Source organism: Sorex fumeus, unplaced genomic scaffold (assembly GCF_029834395.1).
Source record: "Sorex fumeus unplaced genomic scaffold, SorFum_2.1 ptg000128l, whole genome shotgun sequence".
Taxonomy (NCBI): Eukaryota; Metazoa; Chordata; class Mammalia; order Eulipotyphla; family Soricidae; genus Sorex; species Sorex fumeus.
Window position 1 is genome coordinate 45004333 of NW_026606185.1, and position 26190 is coordinate 45030522.

The window sequence follows — 26190 nt, forward strand, 5'->3', positions numbered from 1 at the left end:
ATGGCAATGGCCAGCCCTCAACGTTGTCTGACCAGCGGAAGGTACTTTAGATCTGGGGACCATTCTAAAAGGTTAGTTTTTTCTTTCCAGGAACCTGAAGAACACCGGAACCAGATCCTTTACATCCTGATCTGACAGGAACTGGTTGAGAGACCCCTCTGCCTGTTTAAAACAAGAGCTTTGTGAAACCATTCAAAGATAAAATCAGACTATTTTGTTTAATAATGGAGGTATAGAAACCATCAGAACAAAGTTTTGTCATGTTTTCATAAACATTGACAGTTCAAGTATTTTCTTATCATGCTACTTAAAAGTTTGGTGACTACCAATGGCCTCTTTCTGTATCTGAAAGCGTGTTTGCATTGTGAAATTGTTAAAGTATCTGGTGTAAATATCATATGATTTGAAATAATTAAGAACTTTTAAAATTAAGCCAAAGAACATTTTCCTACATTTCATTAAAAAATAGATGGTTTAGGAGTTTTTCTTATGCTGGTATGTTAATGTATATATTTGTATTTACACTCAATTATTAGAATGTGAGTTGAAAATATTGTGGTACATGAAAACAAATTTAAAGAGTAATGGGTTAAAATGTGAGTTTCTAGAGATATAAGAGGTTAAATTAATTACAATTCTATTTTACCCTACCAGTGTTTTATTTTATTTCTGAGATTGTTGGTAACCTAAATTTCAGGAGCTACAAAAACCACAGAATTGTGCCTTGATAAAAGTTAAAGATATCGGGCTTTCCTGTTGGAGCTCCAGACCAGCTTTCTTTTTACTAAAAAAAAAAACTGTGTGGGGAGGGGTGGGGGGAGCATTGATATGATTATTCAAGTAACTAAAAGCAGCCTATTTGGCTTTAGTGGTTTCTGAGAATGGAGAATTGTGTGGGTGAGGCACAAGGCCCTGAGCTGCCCCAGTACCTGTGGTGATTCCAGTCAAGTGGAAAATAACTAGTCCATTTTCTTTTCCAAACTATTGCTAATTAGTCTACACAGTACTTTATTTAATGTAAGCTTTGTTACCAGGTATCAACCTAGTCTTGACCTAAAGAGTAATGGTTTATCCACAAGTATGAAATCCTTATTGTTTCATGGTAATCTGTGAGTGTTCTGATTCTTTCTATGAATACATATAATCATTTGTAGAGAACAGAGTTTTTTTTTAACAGCTCTTAATTCTTGTGTCATCATGGGATTAATACACCATTTAGAGACTATTTCCTCTAAACCAGAAAAAAACTCTACAGAAGAGGAAGAGTGGGCATTGGAGCAAGGTTTCCAAAGGGAAGTTGAAAATTGCTGACCCTTGGACTAATGCAGTGAGATATTATTGAAATGATCGAACAGTCACTAAGGAGGAAGGAAGGTAGCTTGAGATTTTACCCCTTGTGTAGGCAGGGTCAGCGCCCCTGTGTCTGCAGGAAGAAGCTCCAGAACTTTGACCGTTCTCACTACAAAGATTGAAGGGGGTGAAATCTTTAGGGGACTTGGACACTAGCTCGAACTAGCAATAAAATTCCTTGCTTTTGCATCAGGAGAGTGGTCTCTTTCCTTATCCTGATTTCAGGCACAACAGTGGGACTACTCAGTTTCATGATTCTTTTAAAAAAAAAAAGGAGTATTCTCCTACCAGAGGACAAAAGGAATAAAACCTTGTAAGGAAGGAAGAATCAAAGTCAAAGATTTGGAGACTCACCTGACACTGCTGACTTTGAACACAGAGGAGTAAGCCCACATACAAAGGAAGAGTGGGGCAAACTCTGGAAATTGAGAATAATTTCTATTTGGCAACAAGGAAACAGAAACTCAGTACCTTGTACAATTCCTTTCCTTCTTGAGGTAAAATTGGCAGATAACATTAGTTTCAGGTGTATAGTAAAATTATATTTATAAATACATTGCGCTGACCCTCACCTAAAATATAGGTAATACAAGTCACAATACATAGTGATGGTTTATTTCTGGTATTAAACCTACCCTCTTTGCATCTTTCAAAGATAAAGTGCAGCATTCTTTTTTTTTCTACTAAGAAACACAAAAGATGCTTTAATTCTTATTTTTTTTTTGTAAACAAGTGCAGTGGTTAATATTTCTAGTCTGGACCAACATAGACCTTGGGTTAAACCACTCAGCTTGCTGGCCTTTGCCTCTATTGGTAAAGATAGTATACCTTGTAGTACTGTTGTAGTAATCATGGAAACTAATTACCAAGAAGTATCTTACTGGGTATATAGTCCAACATAGTTGCTTATAAAGGTTTTCTTTTTTATATGTTTTATATTTATTTAATTTTGCTTTTCGGGTCACACCCAGTGATGCACAGGGGTTATTCCTGGTCGTGCATTCAGGAATTATTCCTGGTGGTGCTCAGGGAACCATATGGGATTCTGGGAATTGAACCCAGCTCAGCTACATGCAAGGCAAATGCCCTACCTACTGTGCAATCACTCCAGACCCTATTTTATTGAATCAATGTGAGATAGACCATTACAAAACTGTTTATGAGTGGATTTCAGTCATACAGTATTCCAACACCCATCCTTCCACAAGTGTACATTTCCCAGCACCAGTGTCCCCATTTTCCTCCCATCACCCTCCACCCCCTACCCCTTGCCTGTTTCTATGGCAGGTACTTTTCTTCTTCTCTCCCTCCCTTCCTTTATCTCCCTCCCTCCCTCCCTCCCTCCCTCCCTCCCTCCCTCCCTCCCTCCCTCCCTCCTTCCCTCTTTCCTTCCCTCTTCCTCCGCCCCTCTCCTTTTGGGCATTGTGGTTTACAGTGCCAAATTCTTAACTGTACATTTATATACTGTCCATAGATCTGGACATTTGTGTCCTTTGCCTTTCACCCATTCCTCATCTCCCTGCACTACTGTCAGTCATTAGTCAGATTGCTGTATCAGTGAACTTGATTTTGTTTTATATTTCACATATAAGTATTTTATTTTACTTAGCATATCAGCGGGTAGGGCGTTCGCCTTACAAGCGGCCAACATGGCCGACCCGAGTTCGATTCCTCCGCCCCTCTCGGAGAGCCCGGCAAGCTACCGAGAGTATTTGATATGCCAGACACAGTAACAACAAATCTCCAATGGAGACGTTACTGGGCCCGCTCGAGTAAATCAACGATCAACGGGAGGGCCTTTACCTTTACCTTTACCTTTAGCATATCGTCCTTTGGCTGGAGCGATAGCAAGCAGGTAGGGCATTTGCCTTACATGTGGCCGACCTTGCCAACCCAGGTTCGATTCTTATGCCCCTCTCAGAAAGCCTGGCAAGCTACTAAGGGTATCTCTCCTGCACGGCAAAGCCTGGCAAGCTACCTGTGATGTATTTGATATGCCAAACACAGCAACAAGTGTCACAATGGAAATGATACTGGTGCCTGCTCGAGCAAATTGATTAACAGTGGGAGGACAGTGACAGTGAAAGCATAATGTCCTCAAGGTTGATAAAAGTTAGTGCAAATGTTAAAATCTCCTCCTTCTAAGGTTGAATAATCTAGCATGTAAATGACTTAGGTTGGTTTTATATCTCAGCTCTTAGAATTCTGCACTGAACATGGGGGCACATACTATTTTTTTCAAATGTTTTCATTTTCTCCAGGTAAATGCACAACATTGGAATTACTAAATCATTTGGTAGTTCTCTTTAATTTCTCTGTCTAGAACTTCCAGCACTATGTTGAGTAAGATGAGATATTTGGCATTCTTGTATTGTTCCTGATTCTAAAGCAAAAAAAAATCATATTTTCATGACTGAAAAGATGTTAGTGGTAGGTACATAATATACCAAGTTTATTGAATTATGTTTCTTCCATACTCACTTTGCTCAGAGTTATTATGATCGATGTTGAATATTAAAAGTAGATAAAGCATCACTTGTTATTACTTAATGCTTGGCCTAGAATTTAATTCCAAGTACTTTCTCATGTACTAAGTGTGCACCTGACAATTTTATCTGTGATCCTTGGGACCAAAAGTGATTTCTGGCCACATCACAGTGAGGTGTATTTGAATACTGCAGCTAGGGCTGCAAGTCCATGAAGCATTAAAAGTAAAGAAGATGCATAAACACCCTGGTGAATAAATTTGACTGCTTTTTCAGTATATATGTATGCACCGCAGCAGAGCCCAGTCAGTACGAAAACTGAAATGAATGTGAGTACCACAGCTAAAGTGTGTTTCCCCAGTGAGTAAGTGTGCTAGCACCGTAGCAAAGTGAGCATCAACCTCAATGAGCACTTGGCCTAGTGTACAAGCACCACAGCCCAATGTATATTTTCCAATAAATGTGCCTGGCATATGTGATACCTGCCAGGCATTGCAACATTAACAACAAAGGGAAGTTAAAGGTGAAAAAGCAAATAGACTCCCATCATTACTTCCTTAAAGGTTGTGGAAACTCTGCTCAAACAGGCCCTAACTGGAAGGAAAACTTGCTCCTGAGAAATGTGTGTCAATTGTTTTCTTGGAACCTCAATTTAACCACTCAAAATTCAAAATTCATGGTTAGCATCATGAAGCACTTAGTAGTTGGTCACTAGCAGTGAAACTGACAAAAGTTCTCTGATTTTTTTAATGAATCCTCTAATTTTAATATAATTCAGTTTTGTGAACAGTTCTATGTAGTAGATATAGTTTATAGATCTGTGTGTAAACCTTCTTGAATTATTTTTTTTTTTTGGCTTTTTGGGTCACACCCAATGATGCTCAGGGGTTAGTCCTGGCTCTGCACTCAGGAATCACTCCTGGCAGTGCTCAGGGGACTGTATGGGATGCCGTGTCCCGAACCCAGGTCGGCTGTGTGCAAGGCAAATGCCCTGCCCACTGTACTTTTGCTCCAGCCCCACCTTCTTGAAATTTTGGCTATGCTCTTAAATAACATCCATAACCCGTTGAACCAAAGTAAAAAGGTAACTAAATTTTAGATGACTTAAATCTTTTTTATAAACTGTTAATTTTAAAAAGCTTTACATAGTACTGGAAGCTGTCTCAGAGTAGTCAAATTAAAGTTATTTGAAGATATGGAAGAAAATGAATTTGTAATTCCAATTCATGAAGATAAGCCTGTCACTTTCCATTATGTATCTTCTATTAATTTGAAGAATTCATGTGACACTTAAGAACCTCACATTTTTTCTCAATTGGCAGCAAGCACTGTAGCACTGTCCTACTGTTACTCATTGATTTGCTGGAGCGGGCCCAGTAACATCTCCATTGTGAGACTTGTTACTGTGTTTGGCATATATAATACGTCAGGCATAGCTTGCCAGGCTTTGCTATGTGGGTGAGATATTCTTGGTAGCTTGCCGGGCTCTCCCAGAGGGGCGGAGGAAGTGAACCTGGGTTGGCCATGTGCAAGGCAAATGCCCTACCCACTGTGCTATCACTCCAATGTGGCAGGAAACATCATTTAATTTTTTAATTTTATATAGTAGCTCACTCTCCACATGCATGAAGCTACCGGCAGAGGAACAAAGACATGCGGGTCCCTCCCAGGGCTGAGATCTCCAAGCCTGCTCGAATCGGGGCTAAGCATCCTCCACCCAGATCCTCCATCTTCCAGTAGGCAGGTGTTACACCCACTAACTGCCCCCGGCACTGTGTAATTTCCATCAATGGTCAAGACCCAGAGACTATAAAACCCAGCTCCCAGAAGAGAACAGCACAGAGTCTCCTGCCCCCATGCCTGGCTGTCCTCACCAGCAACCCTTGGAGGGGGGCGGGTTGAGTTTCCCTCCCTGCCCCAAGCAGAGCCCTGATAGCCGAAGACCTCCAGAAACAGCCACAACTATGCTGAGACCACTCTCCACACACATGAAGGTACCGACAGAGGAACAAAGGCATGCGGGTCCTGGGGCTGAGATCTCCAAGCCTGCTCAGATTGGGGCTGAGCATCCTCCACCCAGATCCTCCATCTTCCTAATAGGCACTGGTCACACTCACCAACTGACGCCCCCACTCCCCCCGGCGCTGTGTAATCCCATCAATGGCCAAGACCCAGAGACTATAAAACCCAGCTCTTGGAAGCGACATCTTATTATCTCACAGTGGTAGGGCATTTGCCTTGCACGCAGCCAATATGGCCGACCCGAGTTCAATTCCTCCACCCCTCTCGGAGAGCCTGGCAAGCTACCGAGAGTATCTCGCCCACACGGCAGAGCCTGGCAAGCTCCCCGTGACGTATTCGATATGCCAAACACAGTAACAACAAAGTCTCCAATGGAGACATTACTGGCCCCGCTCGAGCAAATCGATGATCAACGGGAGGGCCTTTACTTTACTTTACTTTGTACAACCTGGCAGCCTGCTGAATGTAACCTGCCCACACAGCCGAGTCTGGCAAACTCCCGGTGCTGTATCCAATATGCCAAATACCAGTAACAATGATGGGTTTCATTCTCCTAACACTGAAAGAGCCTTGAATATGGCACTCTTTAAAATCTCAGAGCTAGGGCAAAGGAGACGTTACTGGTGCCTGGTCGAGGCAATCAAGGAACAACAGGATGATCGTGATCATGACAGTAGTTCACAATATTTGATAACATTTTATACTCAAACACCAATCCCACCACCATTACACCTTCCCACCACATTTTGGATGTTTCCATCCTGAACCACAACCCCTACCCCAAGTCAAAACCAAAATAATATTTTGTATTGTTTATAAAAACTGCTGAAAATGTTACAAAAAGTATCTTTAGAGGAAAGAGTGTGAAGTTTTTTGTATTTGACTAAGGGACAATTAAGCTCTTCTATAAGAGATCACATGTTAAAGGTTGAACCTTGTGTGCTTATATGCATACACACAATATTTCCTTCTAAGATTGATTGGCTCCTACTTTGAACCCCATCAAATGTGGTGCAGTACTCTTGGAGTATAGGTGGTTTGTGGTAGGAAGTGTCACGTGGCCGCATTAATGGGTTCACTCATGGTTGAGGCTCGGCCCGAGTATGTGGAGAGTGGCTGTGAGCATAGCGGCAGTTGAGTTCTGCATGGGGATGGGGAGAGCTCTCCCCCATGCCCCTCCAGGGCAGCCCGAGTGATGAGGGATCCAGTGCATGGTTATGGTGAGCATCATGTTATGCTCCCTTCTGGGAGAGAAAGACATGTGATCTGAATAGTGTCCAGTGATGAGATTATTTGGTGCCAGCTATGGGTGGCTTATGGGTGTGACTGCTGGGGATATGGGCAGAAGATCTCCATTCCTGGTTCTATTGAACCAAGAATTTTCAGTCACAAAGTACCACATATCTGAGTTTTCTGGGGATTCACTCATGGGTGAGGTTTGGCCGGAGCATGTGGAAAGCGGCTGTGAGCATGGCAGCTGTTGAGTTCTGGAGGTTTTTGACTGCTGAGACTGGATCTCTTGGGGCAGAGAGGTATCTCACCCAGACCACTCCAGGGCACCCAGAATGAAACAGCCTGCATGGAGTCTGGTGGCATGGTTATGAAAAAAATTTTTATGGAATTCTTTCAGGTGAATGAGACCAGTTGTAGTTACTGGAAAACCAGCAGGACCATACTACTGTTCAAGAAGGGAGACATCCATGACATTGGCAACTATCGCCCGATCTGCCTATTGTCTGTCATCTACAAGTTGTTCACTCGAGTCATCCTGAATAGGATTGGCAGAACACTAGATGAAGGACAACCATGCGAGCAAGCCGGGTTCCGCAAAGGATTCAGCACCATCGACCATATCCACACGATAACCAAGCTCATTGAGGTTTCTCGGGAGTTCAAGATGCCGCTCTGCTTAACGTTCATTGATTTAAAGAAGGCCTTTGATTCTGTTGATACGGAAGCGGTCATTGAAGCCCTAGCCAATCAGGGCATTCAAGCCCAATACATCAGGATCCTCCGTGAGCTCTATTGCGGATTCACTACCAGGATCTCACCATTCTACAAAGAAGTGATCGTTGATGTCAAGAGAGGGGTGCGGCAGGGTGATACCATTTCACCGAAACTCTTCAGTGCCACCCTCGAGAACATCATGCGACGACTGGAATGGGAAGGAATGGGAGTGAAGATAGATGGTCGGCAACTACACCACCTCCACTTTGCTGATGACATTGTTTTAATAACACCAAACATCAGCCAAGCGGCACAAATGCTGGCTGACTTTGACCGTGAGTGTGGAAAGGTAGGACTACAGCTGAATCTTACGAAGACAATGTTTATGAGAAACAGCCTCGTTCCTGACGCCCCATTCGCTCTCAATGGAATGACCATCTCCGAATACAACAGCTATGTGTACCTAGGTCGAGAGGTCAACATGACAAATGACCTGGCACCCGAGCTGCGCAGGAGGAAGAGAACGGCTTGGAACGCCTTCAAGAACGTCTAAGAAATAGCTAAGAGGACGAAGAACCTCCGGCTCCGGGCACATCTCTTTGATTCCACTGTTCTTCCTGCATTAACATATGCCTCAGACCTGGGCCCTACGCAAACAAGATGAGAACGCCATTCAGGTCTCCCAAAGAAGAATAGAAAGAGCCATGCTTGGAATATCACGTTTCACTCAAATGAGAGAACGAATCAGGAGTTCTGACATCCGTCGACGATCAAGGATCAGGGACGCTGTCTCATTTGCCAAGGTGTCGAAAATCAGATGGGCTGGTCACGTAATGAGATTTAAAGAAGACCGTTGGACTAGAGCTGTTACTGATTGGATTCCACGGGATGTCAAAAGACCGCGTGGCCGCCCACCTACCAGATGATCAGTCTTCTTCGTCAAGATCATGAACGATCGGTTTGAGGCTCTTCATATTCCCGGAGCGAACAGATGCCATTGGGCTACACTAGCACGCGACAGGGACAAATGGAGACGTTACTGGCGCCTGCTCGAGCAAATCGACGACTAACGGGAAGTTAAGTGATTAAGTGATTAAGTGATGGAATTCTTTGCAGTATATTATGTGATGGGAGAGGACATTCATTAGATCTTGAGGTCATTACTGCTTCACTGCAGCATTTGTTTTTTAAATTTTTATTAGTGAAACAGCATGAGGTACAGTCGTAGACTTACAAATTTTTGTGCTTGGGTTTCGATTATACAATGATCAAATATCCATCCCTCCACCAGTACCCATTTTCCACCAACATGGATCCCAGTGTCCCTACCCCCACCCCACCCTGCCTCTGTGTCAGGGCATTCCCTTTTGTTCTCTCTCATTTTGGGTTGTGGTCTGCAAAAGAGGCATTGTCACTACAGCATTTTTCAGTGAAGTGAGGTATACAGTTTTCTATTTTATGCAATACTGACTAATACCATCCCTTAGAAAATGTTAAAGTTGCATAACTTCACAGAAAACTAAGCAGAGTGAAATGTCAGTGTTTTTCACTGATTACTTTATGGAGTAAATATGCTAATACTTCAGTTGGTGAACAGAACTTTCAGCCCCCTTAGTAAAAAAGGAATACTTGGTTCAGAAATGTTTTTTTTTTTTTTTATTTTCAGGAGGTTTTATGGGAAAAGGCAGTTACGGTAACAAGATACTGAGTTTTGTGAAGTACAAACAATATAAACTCTGGAAAAAATTTAAGATGTTAACAGAAAATTCCCCCAAGGAGTTGTTGTCCCAGTGTTGGACACATAGTGAAGAAGTCAAGTTGTACCAGGTGGGTCAATGCAAAGGACGAATGACACAATATGAAGGTAAAGATGAAAGAATACTTGGAGGCCAACATGGCCGGAATAATTTTTATCAGTTTGTGATGCTCCTCTGTGATCTGAAAAATGGAGCTTGACCTTTTCCTGAGCACTGGAGGTTATAACTTGATACCACAATCCATCTCTAGGCCCCCTCTCTTTACCTTTTCCCTGCAACATTTCTCATCCTGGAGATATTAATGTGACGCATATGACATTTGAATACAATTGAAATCTGATTGAAGTGCACATGCACAGCATCAAACAGAACCCTCCCCTCCAAAATAAAACTGTCGCATTAGGGTTTCTGTGAAGGGGGGATGGTTTGGGTTGTCAGGAGTATTTTTGATGTCAGCTAAGTTGAGTTTAAGCCTTAGCTCACTGTAGGTGTACAGAAACACTTCACTTTATGCTCTCACTTCTGTGTCTTTTTTTCACCTGACCTGCCTTCAAACTACCCAGCCATCACACTAATATCTGTGAAAGATGGTGTCAACAGTCCAGTAATTTCTGCCTCATGCCACAGGCAACTTGACCCTTAGCAGGGGGCAAGGGTTTCTACCCACAGAATGGGAATGGTTTGAAGGGCAGATTAAGCCATAAACATCGAGCATTTCTGTCACAGGAAACCAAGATGATCTCTTGCTGCTTCCTATTCCACCTGAGGTGCCCTGGTATTAAACAATATGAGATTAAGCTCTTGTCAGGCAAACTAATGAATTTTGGATTGATTTCTGTCTTCAGCAATGCTACTGACATTTTTGACAGCTATGATTTATAGGACCTTCATTGGGTCTATTCATGAGAGGAGCTGTTTATTTTGGTTGATGGGCAAGGTTTCAAATGTTCCCAGCGGGAAATGCTGAGGGCCAATGGGATGACTGTTTCCAAGGTGCTCTCTGGCTGTCTGGGGCAGGACTCTTATAAATTTGTAATCAAGACCTCAAAACTAATGAGGGCAGTTTGGCTCAGAAATTGTTTTGGTGACATTTGACCACTAGAATGCTCTCAGAAAATATGTCTGTTTTTCTTTTAAAGATTCCTAAGGTAAAAGTTCTACTCTGTGAACTCTTTTGTCTTTTTTCCTTGTCTTTTTTTGCTCCCTCCCTCCCTCCCTCCCTCCCTCCCTCCCTCCCTCCCTCCCTCCCTCCCTCCCTCCCTCCCTTCCTTCCTTCCTTCCTTCCTTCCTTCCTTCCTTCCTTCCTTCCCTTCTCTCTCTCCTCTCTTTTTCTTTCTTTCTTTTCTTCTTTCTTTCTTTCTTTCTTTCTTTCTTTCTTTCTTTCTTTCATCTTCCTTCCTTCCTTCCTTCCTTCCTTCCTTCCTTTCTTTTTTCTTTCTTTCACCTTTCTTTCTTTCTTTCTTTCTTTCTTTCTTTCTTTCTTTTTTTCATAACCAGTATCTATAGAGGCAGGAAAATAATTTTTATTTCCCAAAAATATTTTTGGGAAATCACTGAAACCCAAAATTTAAAACTGGTTCTCTTTTATCTCTTTGAAAAGTGGTAGATCACTGTGGAACATTTTCTACCATGAAATACTTGAAAATGTTCAAAATCAATACATGCTGTGGTGGGCTTTTCAGATTTCTCTTTATGACCATTATTCTAGTTTGTGAATGGTTACTTTTGAGAACTAAAAGATTTTTTTCCCCTGTAAAATGCCTTCTATCTAAGTCTATGCTTTCTACTTTCTTGGTCAGTCTGTAATTAATGGCCAGTCAGTGACCAGTAGGAAGACATATTTTCTCAGTTCAGGCTATATTTATTGGACCATCCCAACTTTACATTTCCCTGTGCAGCTGACCAACTCTCAAGCACATTGTGGTTCAGTTGCTCTTTCTGTCGTATATTGTTACCCTTATTGATATGATTCCTGAGACCATTCTTTAACTTCCTTAAAGCAAATATTAACTTAATCCTTTTCCACAGGGAACTCAGCCAACATAAGAGGTGACAGTTGGAAGATACGGACAGAGAGATGTCAAAGTAATGTCAAAATATTATCAGGATTTGGCTACATATGGGATGTGGGATTCTCAAAAATAGGAAAGGAAAGGGAAAGACATTGGTATTTTGGAGGTTCCAAGTCTGGGGGGAACTGGGAAGATATTATGTTTAGGCTAATAGGATCCTCCTTTTATGTTTTAAAATACTTAGCTCAAGCAGATTATAATAGAAAATAACACACTGTTTGATACAACAGCAAAATATCATAGTGCCTGTTCATAGATATTTCAGAGATAGGTTAAACCTACAGTGAAGTCACTATGAGTGAGCAGACTAAAATTAAATAAACATAACAAATTTTATATCTAAAATTCTGATATTCTTTCTAAAAAGTATGGATGGAGGGAAGAGACTTATGATGAGCACAGAATTAGTTAAAACACATATAATAATAAGGCAGAAACTTCAAGAAAAATGACATGCTGGCAAGCCAACAAAACAGCAATAACATTGGCAGGTTGACTGCTATTTTTATGTATTCAGTTGGTTATTTTTGTCTAGTAGAAGAGTCCGACTTCCGGACATCCTTTGTGTCACTGATATATGTTAAAAAGGACAATTCAAGTTAGGACCCTTTCCTGTGGTCAATTCCTAGCAATTTCACAATGTTCTTTTGCTCCTTAAATAGGCTATTTTAATTTTTGCCTCCCTGAGGGCAATTGACATTGTGTTTACCTTTTCTTAGAGTAATATCAAAAAGACAGCAATTCTAACATGCTGCCCTTTCAATTGGCTGAAAAAGTTATCAGAAGAGAATCTGAGGACTCAGAACAGAAATCCTTCAAGCTTTCTCCCAAACTCAACAGTAGCACTGTAGCACTGTCCTCCCATTGTTCATTGATTTGCTCAAGCGGGCCCAGTAAGGTCTCCATTGTAAGAATTGTTGTTACTGTGTTTGGCATATTAAATATGTCACAGGTAGCTTGCCAGGCTTTCCATGCAGGCGAGATACTCTCAGTAGCTTGCTGTGCTCTCCAAGAGGGGCGGAGGAATCAAACACAGGTTGGCCAGCTGCGTGCAAGGCAAACACCCTACCACCGTGCTCTTGCTTCAAACTAAACAGTAAACAAAAATATTAGTGACAATTTATTCAATATCTAGAGAGTGCTTCTCTTTGTAAAGAGCTACTGTATTTCATATCTAAAAGGTTACATAATATTTATAATCATAAAATATGTGAGCAGCAGCGTTGGGGTGCTTTGGTCTCTATCACCGGCCATGGGTGTTCAGTGGCCATGAGCCCCTTCCCCCACCCCCACTTGCAGCCACTGCCAACAAAGGCATGAAGGAGGGAACAGGGCCGCTAAACTGGTTGGCAATCAGTTGCAGTTTATTCCATTCTCCCCAAGTGCCTGTTCCAGTTTCACTAAGCACTCCATCCCTGGCTCACGCTGCCCCTCATTCCTCCTATTCCCCCATGCTGTCTTGCAGCCTTGGTGACCAATCTCCAAGCATGCAAGTAGCAACTATACCCTGTTAAAGTAACACAATCAACATATGAAAGCCAAGGGAAGACAAAGGTCTCCTGCAACCAGGAGATCTGCTCAAGGGTGAAATACCACCTTGGGTGTGTTTCTCCTTTCCCTAGTCCAACAACCATTTAAACATTCATCTCAGTTCTACTTCTTCGTATTAGTTGTTTTGTATGAACACAGTAAGACCTACATACGCTTGTAGGGTGGCTCTCCTGGGGACATCTAGCTATAGATTCCAGGCTGCAGTGATCAGGTCATATTAGTTTTTCCTAACCCTAGAAGGGTCTTGATCCAGTTGTTACTCTTTGGCTCATGACAGGACTTGCCCATGACCATGCTCTTAACTTATAGTTAAGTGTTATGGCTCTTGGCCTGGCCCGTTTTGATAGCTCACAACTTGCCCTGGGCCCATCCAGTCCCTTGTCAGGACCCTGCTTTTGGGGTGCTAGGAACTAAGGGCAACTGAGGATTGAGTTGAGAAAACAGATGCCCAGGATTGAATATTATTTGGAGTCAGTTAACTCCCAAGTTACAAAAGCATAGCGTTAATTGTCTTTCTGTCTATACATAAAGGATATTGCTCTGAAGTAAACTATGTAAAAGGACATAAGGGAAGGAGAAAAGCAATATTTCACTTACCAATACAAAATCAGAGATTTCTAAGGAATTTGACTTTACAAGTCACAGGTACTGCTTAGAGGAAATAAGTGATTAACCTGTTGGGGAAGCAGAGCACAGAGAAGAGGTTAAAGATAAACACAGAAATTGAGAGTACCTCAGGAGCACTTGATAGGTGTAACCTGATAAACCTAAACTCCCTGCAACCAGGGAGAAACAACAAACCAATGTTGTCCTTATGAGCTCTTACACATATTATACATATTACATAAGAGCTCGCAATTTAAGGGCTGGAGCCATAGCACAGTGGTAAGGCATTTGCCTTGCACGCAGCCGCCTGGCCGAGCTGGGTTTGATTCCTCCGCTCTCTGACAACTTCAGAAATAAAGGTAGTGGGTCTTACATCATAAGGAGTGGCCCCAAATCTGTTGAAATTTGATGTGACATGGCTTGCAAATTGTCACCTAGGAATTACTATGCTCTAGAGTGAGTGGCTTTTAAACTTCCAGTTTATGTGCTGGTGCCAATTCATAGTTGTGAAACCCATTATAGTAGATGTAACAACAAATGTCAAAGACAGAAGTAGCAGCCCTGGAGGTGATCTCTGGCCTCCCATCCAGTCACAGTGAAGCCTCAGATCTCTGTCCTTATGCCCATCCAGATGCAGGAGTCCAGGAGAGTTGAGCAAACCATTCCACTGATGAGAGAAGGAAGCCCAAGAGCGGTGAGTGGTTAGTGTACCACCTCTGAGAAAACATGCCAGAAAAATGAAAAGAAAAAAAGGAAATCTGTGCCCACACCAGATGACAGAAGTTCATGCAGACCCTCACTACAGACCTTTTTTAATCTGCCTGAGGAAGAGTTCACTTCAGTAAACCTAACGCTATTTCATGATCTGAACTAACTTTCGGACTGAGATTCAATAAACTTGAAGAGAAACTGTTAGGAAAAATGAAAGAGCTTATTTCGATAGAAATATAGGAGTTAAAGAATACAGTAGGAAGTCTCAGCAGCAGAATGGATGAAGTTGAAAATTGGACCAGTGACCTGAAGATATGGTGTGCAGTTCCATTAATAAGGAAGAGGCAGTAGAAAAGGGATTGAGGAAAAAATGAAGAGACAAGAAGAGTATTGTCGATAATACTAGGAAAGAACCAGTAGGACTCACTAGTGATTTACTTTGCAATAACTAGGTAATGCACAAAATTATTTTTTGAAATATCAGTTTACTCTTAGGAAAAGGCTTACATTCCTAGAATGGGGCAAATATGTGAGATTGAAATAACTCAAGTGCAGAGATTTAAAAATCACAAAATTAAAACTCTTTCAGTGACTTTGATGTGGATATCAGAAACATCATTTGGAATGACAAAGCTCAGATACCTCTCTTTGTGACTTGCTGGATGGGAGGGTATAGGATTGGGTTGGGGTGGAGCAGTGTCCCATGGTATATGGTTCTAACTACAACCTCAGAGAAAGTTACTTGAATGTTCCAAGGACCACTTTCCTCCAACACTCGGGCCAGTAACTTTACCTGAGATGGTAGGACCAGTAGAATGAAAGTTTTCAGGAGTTGCTTAGTCAAGATTTTATACATTGGAATCACCTATATAGTAACAACAAGCCTCACAATGGAGACGTTACTGGGCCCGCTCGAGCAACTTGATGAACAATAGGAAGACAGTGCTACAATGCTATACTCTGATTAAGTATGAATGGGCATAACTCAGGAGTTTGCACTGCTAAAACCTCTGAGCTAATACAGTTATCATGCCACACAAAACATTTATTTTTTTTGCATTTAAAACAAATTAAATCACCATGAGATATGAGGTACTTTGTTACAAAGTTGTTGTTGATTAGGTTTGGGTAATACAGTGTTCTAAGACTGTCCTTTCACCAGTGTAAATTTCCCTCCACCAATGTCCCTTCCACCCCCCCTCTCCCTCCCCCTGTCTGTCTCTATGGCAAGCACTTTCTCTCTCTCTCTCTCTCTCTCTCTCTCTCTCTCTCTCTCTCTCTCTCTCTTCTTTCTCTTTCTTTCCTTTTGGGTATTATAGTTTGCAATACAGGTAATGAAAGATTGACATGTATACCCCTTTATCTCCTTCAGTGCTCAGTTCTTGTCCAGAGAGATTATTTCTAGCTGTCCTAATGGTCCCTTCTCTATCCTAACTGCCCTCTCTCCTGACTTGTGTCAAGCTTTCAACCCTAGGTCAGTCTTCCTGGCCCTTCTTTCTACTATCCTTGGGTAATAGTCTCATACTTAATACATAATTAGGCCACAAGCAATACAGGTAAAGACACAGCAAGTAAAGTCACTCACTCCTAGAGGACTCCTTGTCTTTGGTAGCCCTTTTGGAAATCACAAGCTTATTCCATCACCTTCACATGGGTTAATTGGATTACTCAACTGCTCTATTCTTCCAGGTCTAAAGTGGCAAGAAGTAAGGCACTTAATGACAGGAAGAAAAAAAAACAGGATCATGATAAAAGAGCACCAATTTCAGAGTCACAAAATCTGGTGCCAGTTTCAGTCCTGCCACTTACTAACTGGATAAGGAAAAGCCATATGATAAACCTGAGCTTCATTCAGAAGAATGACAGCGCTGCCCCAGCCTGCTGCCTGTGAGTGTTTATCAAGTTGTGCAAGGGGCAGAGCTAGACAAGGGTGAGGCAGTCTCATGAATGTTTTGAGACTGTGTCCCATTTAGAACTGAGCGGGATTCAAAAGTGAGAAGTCTGAAAGTGATAGTGGACTGGGATTGACAACTTGGCTTCTTTCCTGCATCTTCCTGCATCCCTTGACTTTTTCTCAAAGCTGGGTGCCTTATGCAGCAGTGGGAAGCGTGATCAATGAATGCTTTCAGGTTCTTCAGCATCTTTCAGAGAGGGTGGCAGGAAGACAAATGCTGTTTATTTTCTCCAGCTCAGCAGCTCATTTGCATAATATGCAAGAGGGAGAATGCAAAGGAAGGAAAATATTAAAGGGGGTAGAATATGCTAAAATAGGTCAAGGGAGAAAATGAGAGCATTTCTCTATTCAGAAAAGTTGTTATGATTAGGAACCACAGCATCTGTATGGTAAATAATTTTTCCCACCTACCAAGGACTTTGATGATTAGATAAGGACTGGCTAAAAATGTGTGGCATGCATTGGGGAAGACATGTGTTTGGTTGGATTGACTCTGAGATGCAGGTATGTCTTTAGACTAGGTCCTTAATACAATGAATATAAAGGGATTTTTTTTTTCAGACTCACAATCTGTATCATCTTCCCTTTCCAATTACCCTCTCACAGGTGCTTGCTATTTGACTTATTCTATGATATTGATGTGATATGTAACTACAATTCCTAGCACTTATTATAAAACAATTCATATTAGTCATAAAACTCATAAGTGAAAGAAAAACTCATAAGTGTTCTGAGGCACATAGTATTTACCCATTGTGTAAATTGGGTAGAACACTAGCTACTATGTTTATCGGTATGCTGGTTCTACTAATCTAAACATTCCTCCATCTTAGAACTGTGATATCACCACTTATGCCTTTTCTTCATAAAAAATGTTCTTGGGGCTAGAGTGATAGCACAGTGAAAAGGGTGTTTGTCTTGCATGCAGCCAACCTGGGTTTGATCTCCAGCATCCCATATGGTCCTCTGGGCACTGCCAGGAGTCACTCTTGAATGCTAAGCTTGGAGTAACCCCTGAGCATCACTGGGTATGACCCAAAATGCCAAAAAAGAAAAAAAAAAAGATTTTCTTACCTCCACAAAGGAAAGTCACTGCTTGCATCTGTAATGGATCACAAAAGGGAAGGTTATATAAAGTCAACTTCAGATTCAGTTCCATTGTTTCTGGTCCAAACATAGTCATTTAGCTGGTATTTGCATGGTTCTCTTACCTGCCATCCTGAAAGCTTATCAGCCAAACAAGTGAAAATAATCTTCATCAGAGTCTACATTTAGTCCCCAAAAAGAAATTATAGTATCAAACTAGGCCACATTACAGAGGATTCGTCCATGGTTGAAAGTCTGCTTTAAGTGCTGGGGAAGAGGCAGTTGGGGTAGAGAAGAGACCACTATAACAGAGACAGTTGAAAATGATCGTGCTGGAAAATAACTGCATGCTGAAAACAGGTAAAGGAACAAACATGGTAATCTCTCAGTTTCTGTGGGAAATCTACACTGGTTGGAGGGATGTGTTTTGGAATACTGTATGACTGAAACCTGGACCATGAACAGCTTTGTAACTCGGTATCTCATTCAATTAAAAAAATTGCTAAGTCCCATTATTTACTGCAGATCAGTTGCAGTACATTCAATGTGATGCTTTCTGTGGTGTTTATTTTTAGTCTTTGTCCCATTTTCTGGAAATAAAGGTGACATCACCAAGCTTGGCTCTCACTGACTCTAGAGATTTAGAGCTAGAGAGGGCTGCCTGAAACTTAAGATATCCTAATGAGAAGAGGTGAAGGAGCACAGGGAGTTGAATATCAACTAGGGCAGGGAAACCCACTGGGGTTAGAGATTGAGAAAACATAGTGTTTAAGGGGCTCTGTTTTAGGTTTGTAGGTGAGCAAACAAATGAAATCATCAACCAGAACAATAGAGGTAGACTCACATCCTCCTTGATGGGACTTTTAATCCTTTAAGGCTAGTTAAAACCTTGTAGTAAAATAACTATTAAAGGGTCTTGGACAAGTTTTTTTTTTTTTTTCCTGGAGGGAGAGTTCCTTGCCCATGCAGTCATGGGAAGCAGGATAGGTTCCTTTATTATAGCTTTGACTGTCACCCCCTGGTGAGACTTAAATTCAAGTGACAGCATCTCAGTTACCCCTGTATTTACTTGCTAATGCCCGAGATAGAAGCCTTCAGCCCTTTTCACTTTGGCTTTTAAAAAAATATTTTTCTCCAAAATCCATTTATCTGTAAATAAAGAAACATGAGTCATCTTACTTGAGAGGTGGTAGGGAAAATTCACTTCTGCTATAATTAAGCAATAATTATTATTCTTTCCCCTGAGGGAGGACTCAGGGAGATAAACAACTCCCAGATAAATAAGGCTTTAGAAACTGGGGGCCAAGGCTTCTATTGATTCAGAATATATTTATCTCTCTCTCCCTCTCAAAGAAAAAAAATGATAGTAATTATTTAAAAAAATGATTCCTTTTCTAATCATTTAAAATTGCTATTTTCCTCTCTACTCAAGTAGTAATTGTTTTTATGCCCCCATTATAAATTGTTGGGCAGATCAAAACAGAATGAGCAGCTAAGGAAGTTTGCTGCCTCCCCCAACACCATGTAAATCACAAAGTTGGTTTCCTGTTGGCGCCCTATCGAATCTTCCAAATTTCATTCTGGATATTATGTGGAGGACTGTGATGAAGACAAATAATTCACATATGCTACATGTCTTAGATTAAGTGCAAAGGGGGGGATATTTTGGGAACATACACTATAGGTAGTACCTTGGAAAACAATCATATCAACTGACACTAACCTAGATGGAACAACAAGTGGCACCTTACTTCATTTTCTTGGAACATAGGATCATTTAACTTGTGGTTCTAATTCCTTATTTGTCTATGGTTTATAGGGGGGGTCTACCTTAAATGATATATACTCCAAGTAAAAATTTCTGTAAGACACACGTGGTTAGTATTATAAAAGTTGGAAGTCTGTAATAGTTGGCCCTCAATATTAATACTTTCAATTTTGTTAAGTGAGATACAAAGGAAACCAACCCTGAAATGCCTTCCTAAGGGAATTTAAGGATGATATTTGTTGAGATACAAAGAGAGGAGTGGGCATCTAAACTTGAAAAACCTAGAAGGTTTCTGTATGTCTTATGCAGCTCTGCCAGCTTATAACTGTGGATAGAGAATGAATGTACATTATAAATAGGTTAAATGTGGGTTAAATGGAGTCAGAGAAGATACGACAGCATGTAGGTTGCTTGCCTTGCATGAGGCTGAGTGGGTTTGATTCCCAGCATCTTACTTATGGTGCCAGGCTAACCAGGAGTGAACCCTGGGCATAAAGCCAGGAGTAAGCCATGAGTACAGATGGGAGTGGCTCCCAAACCAACCAAAAAAAAAAAACCCACCCAAACAGAGATGGGTTAAACTGTAAGAGAATTGTAAGAGAATTGTAAGAAAATAATATAGTGTGATGTTGTAGTTTTGTAGTTAATTACTTATTGGGTTGGTCATCTCACAATTTACTCATTAGCTTGATAAAACATTAAATGTCTACTAACTAAATATGGTATGGAAAAGAAATGATAATCTAAGAAAAGTGCTTAGGATATTGTCTGGCATATTAAATATACATGATGTATGGTTTATGGAGTTGATTGTATTAATTTTAGCGAGAGTATATTGCTAACCTCATATCATTTCAAAGACATTGGAAAATCTGCTGATTCAAGTAATTCTCCTTTCAATATTTCCTAGAATTTTCCCTTACCCTCTTCTTTAAAAGCTTCCCATTCCCTGAAAATGATCTCATTACACCTACTGAGTTTTAAGCACTAAGCAAGCAAAGTTTCATAATTGTGCACTCAAGATTATTCTCAGGTCTATGTGGCTTAGCAGTGTTGAATATAGATATGTTTAGTAATTTCATAGAAGCTATGCTTCTTTGGACCCCATCTCAGAATGGTATAGTGTCAAATACCTAATCCTGAAATATAAAATAATTTAATGACTTTTCAACACATAGAAAAGGGTACTGTGTCTTCATTGATACTTCCTAAAGTGCTAATTTTTCATTACTTGGTTTCTCTCACCAGAAACAGTGATTTATTTTTCTAAATTTCTTAACTGAAGTTCTATTGAGGCTCAACCTAACCCTTTTTTTTAACCTGTTTTTTTGTTCTATCTTGTGCCATAACCCCCTTGTCAGGTGAGAAGTGAAACAAAAATGGCAGATTCAAATCTGAAATCATTTTACTTTGGTGTTAGAAGAAGAGGAGACACCTTTTTATGCCATTGGTTCTGTTAACTGAATGGTTATTTGAATTAAAAAAAAATTCTCCTATTTTTATACCCAATACCAACTGCCATCTGTGCGATTCACTTGAAATTTAATTATTGACTATTTTTGATCTTTTTATATGTGCTATTTTAATAGTTTCACTTAAAATAATTAAAATATAAAAGTCAACATTTCTGTCAACTAGTTAGACTTTTAAGAGAATTCATTTTACGTACAATGCCTGTCCTACCTATTTCATAATTATTTGTTTAAATATGTGTGAGGATAAATCAAAGACCCTATCTAGGCAAAAACATATTGACTTATAAGGGTAGTGGTTTTGTTTTGTTTTTAGATCACACCTAACTTTCCTCAGACCTAACTCTTGGCTCTGTGCTCAGAGACCATTTGGAATGCTTGGGATCAAATCCCTGTTGACCACATGCAGAGCCAGCACCCTACCCTTTGTAGTATTACTCCAGTCCCTCTGCATGTAGTCTTCTAAGCCATTAATATCCATTAGACTGATAAGCTTAGAAATGTCAGGAAAAATAGTAGACAGACTGTGTCATCAGTGGAGAGAGCCTAAATCTAGCTAAGATATTGATATGTGCGCAAAAGAGAGCACTGGATCACAATTTGCCATAACAAAGATAATGCTAGTTAGCAACAAAGAGGATTAATTAGAATAACAAAATATTTCAGAGTATGTTATTGTTGCAAACTGTTTTCTCCTTCCTCGTGGAATGAATTATTAATTTCCCATTCCATTGCCTATTTTGAATGACTAACTTTGGCTCTTGAAAAGTGAATGAAATTAATTCCAAGCTGAGCTTGAAAAAATCATTGTTTCTTTGTAGGTATTTTGTTATTAGCCTACATGTTCCATGTAGGTCCTACTCCTTTTGGTGGGCCTCAGGATAGAAATCTAGGTAGACCTAAGACTTTTAGAACATTAACTTTTTAAAACTATATTAGTTTTTCCTAGAGAAAAGCTTTATCTGTGCATTACTTCTGTTTAAATGCATTATTTTTGAAAAAAATTGAATAATAAATATGACTTGCTTTCCCCAACTTTCTGGTAATATGGAATCAACTGTATGACATATAAAAATAAATATAATGAAAGTGAGTGATTGTGTCTATGATTAAAACAAATTTTCTCATGAATTATAAATTGTTTTGGAAAATAGTCTACTTCAATTTATAAATACATGGAAAGAACTGTAAATTAATATCCAGTAGACTCTGAAATGGAACCTAATCAAGCAAGTAATATTTTGGGTTATTATCTTGCTTAAAATTTTTAACAGCTTTTATTTTCAGTAATAAGAAAAAACTCCAGGTTTTGAATCTGCATAGAATTTTTATATATATTTGTAATTTTAGGAAAAATAGCTTTTCTATTTCACTGCTGGACATTTACCAGCATACTTCTAAATCATTCATCTAAAATCAGAACAGTAGGTGATACTGAGGAATTGTATTGATGAAAGTTGTGAAAGGAAAACCATGAGCATTATTGTAATGATTTATTATTGTAAACACTGTACACTTTCCGCTCCCAGGAGTCCTTGGCCTTTGTATCTGCACAAGTAGAAGTAACATTAGCATTCAAACTAGCCAGGTGGGGTCTAGAGCGATAGCACAGTGGGTGGGGCATTTGCCTTGCACAGGGCTGACCCAACATCGATTCCCAGCATCCCATATAGTCCACCAAGCACCACCAGGAGTGATTCCTGAGTGTAGAGCCAGGAGAAACCCCCGAGCATCACCAGGTGTGACCCAAAAAGCCAAAAAGCAAACAAACGAATAAACAAACTAGCCAGGTGATATATAGCTCTATATTTTTTGAACATTTATTTTTGGGGCCACACCTAGCAGTGCTCAGGGGCCACTCCTGCCTATGCTTAGGAGAAACCATGTCATGGAGATCAAACCCATGCCTCCTATATGCGAAACATGCTTTGCATCTGCTTAGCTCATTGAGCTATCTGACCCCAATACAGTTTCTTTTGTTCCCTAACCCTAATTATGTATAAAAATAGAAGAAACCTATCTATGTATCTGTATCTACACACACACACACACACACATTTTGGTTTTATTGGATCACACCTGGCAATGGTCAGGGGTTACTCCTGGCTCTGCACTCAGAAATTACTCTTGGATTGCTTGAAGGACCATATGGGATGCTGGAGATCGAACCCAGGTCAGCTGCATGCAAGACAAAATCCCTACCTGCTGCATTATCGCTTCAGCCCCTAAAAATAGAAGAAATATTTGTACATTTAAGCATTACTACAATTATAAAGGATAGTATTTGTAAGACATTTTTAAAGGCCAATGTAATAACCTAATATTTGGGGGTTATATATCACAGAAACCCTAATTCAAATATGAAGAGAAATTTGTTGCTCCATGAAATCAACATGCGTAAGATTAGCTGGATTTGAAAACAGCAAAAACAAAAAACTGAAAGAGATCCCCAAAACAAGCACTCTCTCCCTTCCTTTTCCTTACGCTTTCTTTTTTTGTTGTTGTTTTTTGTTTTTTGGGTCACACCCGGCGATGCACAGGGGTTACTCCTGACTCTGCACTCAGGAGTTACTCCTGGTGGTGCTCAGGGGACCATATGGGATGCTGGGAATCGAACCCAGGTCGGCCGTGTGCAAAGCAAACTCCCTACCCACTGTGCTATCACTCCAGCCCCATATGCTTTCTTTTTTTTTTTTTTGTACTATACATGGTATTCATACTAAGGCTTTTTGAGACTTTTACCTTCCTACTTTGTAATGACCAACTCCCAATTTTCTAAGTTATTTCAGTTTTGATGAAAGTCTTAGATCCTTAGAAATCTCTCAATCTTGGAAAAATCTGGGCAATTGGTCGCTGATGCTAAACACAGCATTAAACACTGCATCTAATTTAATTCTTCACCCTATAAAAGGAGCACTCATCTCACTTTTCCAGATAAGGTGCTAAGATTTTGAGATGCTGAGATAGACACATGGAATCTATAGTGCCCTTGAAATGTCTTTTCGTATGCCTTATTTTGATGTCCTCAATTTTAGTACTTTTAAAAAATTTTATTTTTATAAAGTTGTTCACAATAATTTTTTTTTACATTCAATATTTCAACACCAATCCCACCACCATTACCCCTTCCAACCATCGTTATTTCGAATTTTCCCACCACCACATGAGGCTGCCCCAAAGAAAGATACTAAATAATTTATTTATTTATTATTTATTACTTGTTGTGAATAATCCACTAGAAATTATCCAAAAAGGAGGAAAGTGAAAATTGTTGTATTTCACCTTGGGTCTATAAAGCCCCTGCATAAGAGATCACTCACATATTGACATAGGGCTCATCCCAAGCCTGTGAAGATGGGCCATGAGAATTGCGATGAGTGGGTTCTGGAAAATTTAGTAATTTTTAGGTTTTAAAGATTATTCCTAAGCTTTCCATCCTGTGTACTTTTTATTTTGAATCCTAAAACACTAATTTTTATTTTAATTAAGTTTTTATTTCTAATGTGATTTCTTGTATTTAAAAAAGTATAATTCTGCTAAATTTTTGAGTGCAAATGATAATAGTTCATTTTGGTGAGCATCCTGATGCTGGGTAGTTTTTATCCAGTGATCTCTTATTTGTAGTACCCTCTTCTTTGGTTGGGATGACCATCAAATATTTTCTAAAATGTGTATACCAGTTAAAGGAAAAGCCTGACATGATCATTAAAGTTGTATTGCTGATTTTGATGTCAAGTAAATGAGCCACTATTCAAGCCAAGGGCAAGAAGAAAAATGCCCTATAGAACGACACTTAACTGTTGCCAACAAACACTTAAGCAAATGATAAATGTGGGAATATGTTCATTGAAAGTGCAAAATATTAAAGGAATACCTGTTGAAATGTCAGTTGAACAGAATACTGATTTCCAACCTGCTTAAAATATTTTTAATATTCTATAAATTACTTTTAGATGGAATTTTTAAAATCTAAAAAGCAACTTTTAAAAAATATACTTGTGGTATTTGAAGATGGATAAGGATTACCAATATTCTGTCCCGCATCCCATCGGACATTTGCAAGCTGCACAATCTGGCCTATCTGGACCTGTTCTCAAATAAAATCCAGAGTTTGCCAGCAGAACTCGGGAACATAGTCTCACTCAGGGAACTCCATTTAAATAACAATCTGTTATGAGTTCAGCCTTTTGAGCTGGGAAAACTGATTAAGTTGCAGACATTAGGCCTAAAAGGAAATCCCCTAACCCAAGACATGAACGTCTATGTGGAACTGGATGGAACGAGAAGGGTACTGAACTATTTGCTGGATAACTTGCAGTGTCCACTGAGCAGTTGCCCCCCCCGCCCCCCGCCCACCCCCCCCATCATGGATCATGCTGCAGGAGCCTGACCGAAGGAGGCCCCCTGCTATGCTCTCCATCATGTGCTCCAATGAGCTCTGTGACAAATATGCTACCCAGCAGCAGTAGGCTACTGTCCATGGGACTACCCGAAGAAGGTCATCTTCCAGGAGCTCGTGAACTGCAATGTCGACATATCAGCCTGCAGGAGGTGGAAACTGAGCAGTGGTACAGTTTTTTTTTTTTTCTGGTGGAACTGAAGGAGCGGGAGTATAACGGGTTCTTCAGCTCAAAATCAAGAGCAAGGACCACGTCGGAACAAGAACGTAAGCATGTGGATGGCGTGTGCAATATTCTTCAAGACCGAGAAATTCACTCTGGTTCAGAAACACACTATTGAATTCAATCAGCTGGCCATGGTCAACTCTGAGGGCTCAGAGGCAATGCTGAATCGAGTCATGACTAAGGATAACATTGGTGTCAGGGTCCTGCTGGAGCTTCAGAAGTTGTTGATGGGGACAGCACTGGGGAAGCCCCATCTCAGAGCGGAAAACCAGCTACTCCTAGTGGCGAATGCATACATGCACTGGGACCTGGAGTACTTGGACATGAAGCCGATCCAGATGATGATGTTCCTATCAAAAGTGAAGAACATCATTGACAGAGCTTCCCGGATCTTGCAGCCCCGTGTGCTGGGGGAGCTTAGGATCATCCTGTTGGTGTTGTGTGCCAACCTCAACTCTTTGCCTGACTCTGGGTATCATTGACTACATCTTCCACTCGAAGCCTCAGCTGAAGACCCTGGGCGTTCTGGGCCCCTTGGACCACCATTGGCTTGTAGAGAACAACATTTCTGGCTGCTGGCACCTGCTCATCCCCTCTGAACACTTCACCCTGTTTGCCCAGCTCGAGCTGGTGCTGCCTTTTCTGCCACCGGTGAGCGGCCTCCACCTCCCGGTCAGGAGCCTCCTCCTGGCACCCGCCTCCTGAGCAGGGGGTGGTTATCGCAGCACTCATCTCCCAGGCAGGGGGTGGTTATCCCAGTACTCACCTCTCCCGCAGGAGGCT

The 26190-nt window shown here is 40.6% G+C and overlaps 1 pseudogene; it reads left to right on the forward strand.

The window, feature by feature from the left end:
• On the forward strand, positions 1–25889 carry LOC130045230 (CCR4-NOT transcription complex subunit 6-like; annotated as a pseudogene).
• The last annotated feature ends 301 nt before the right edge of the window (positions 25890–26190 follow it).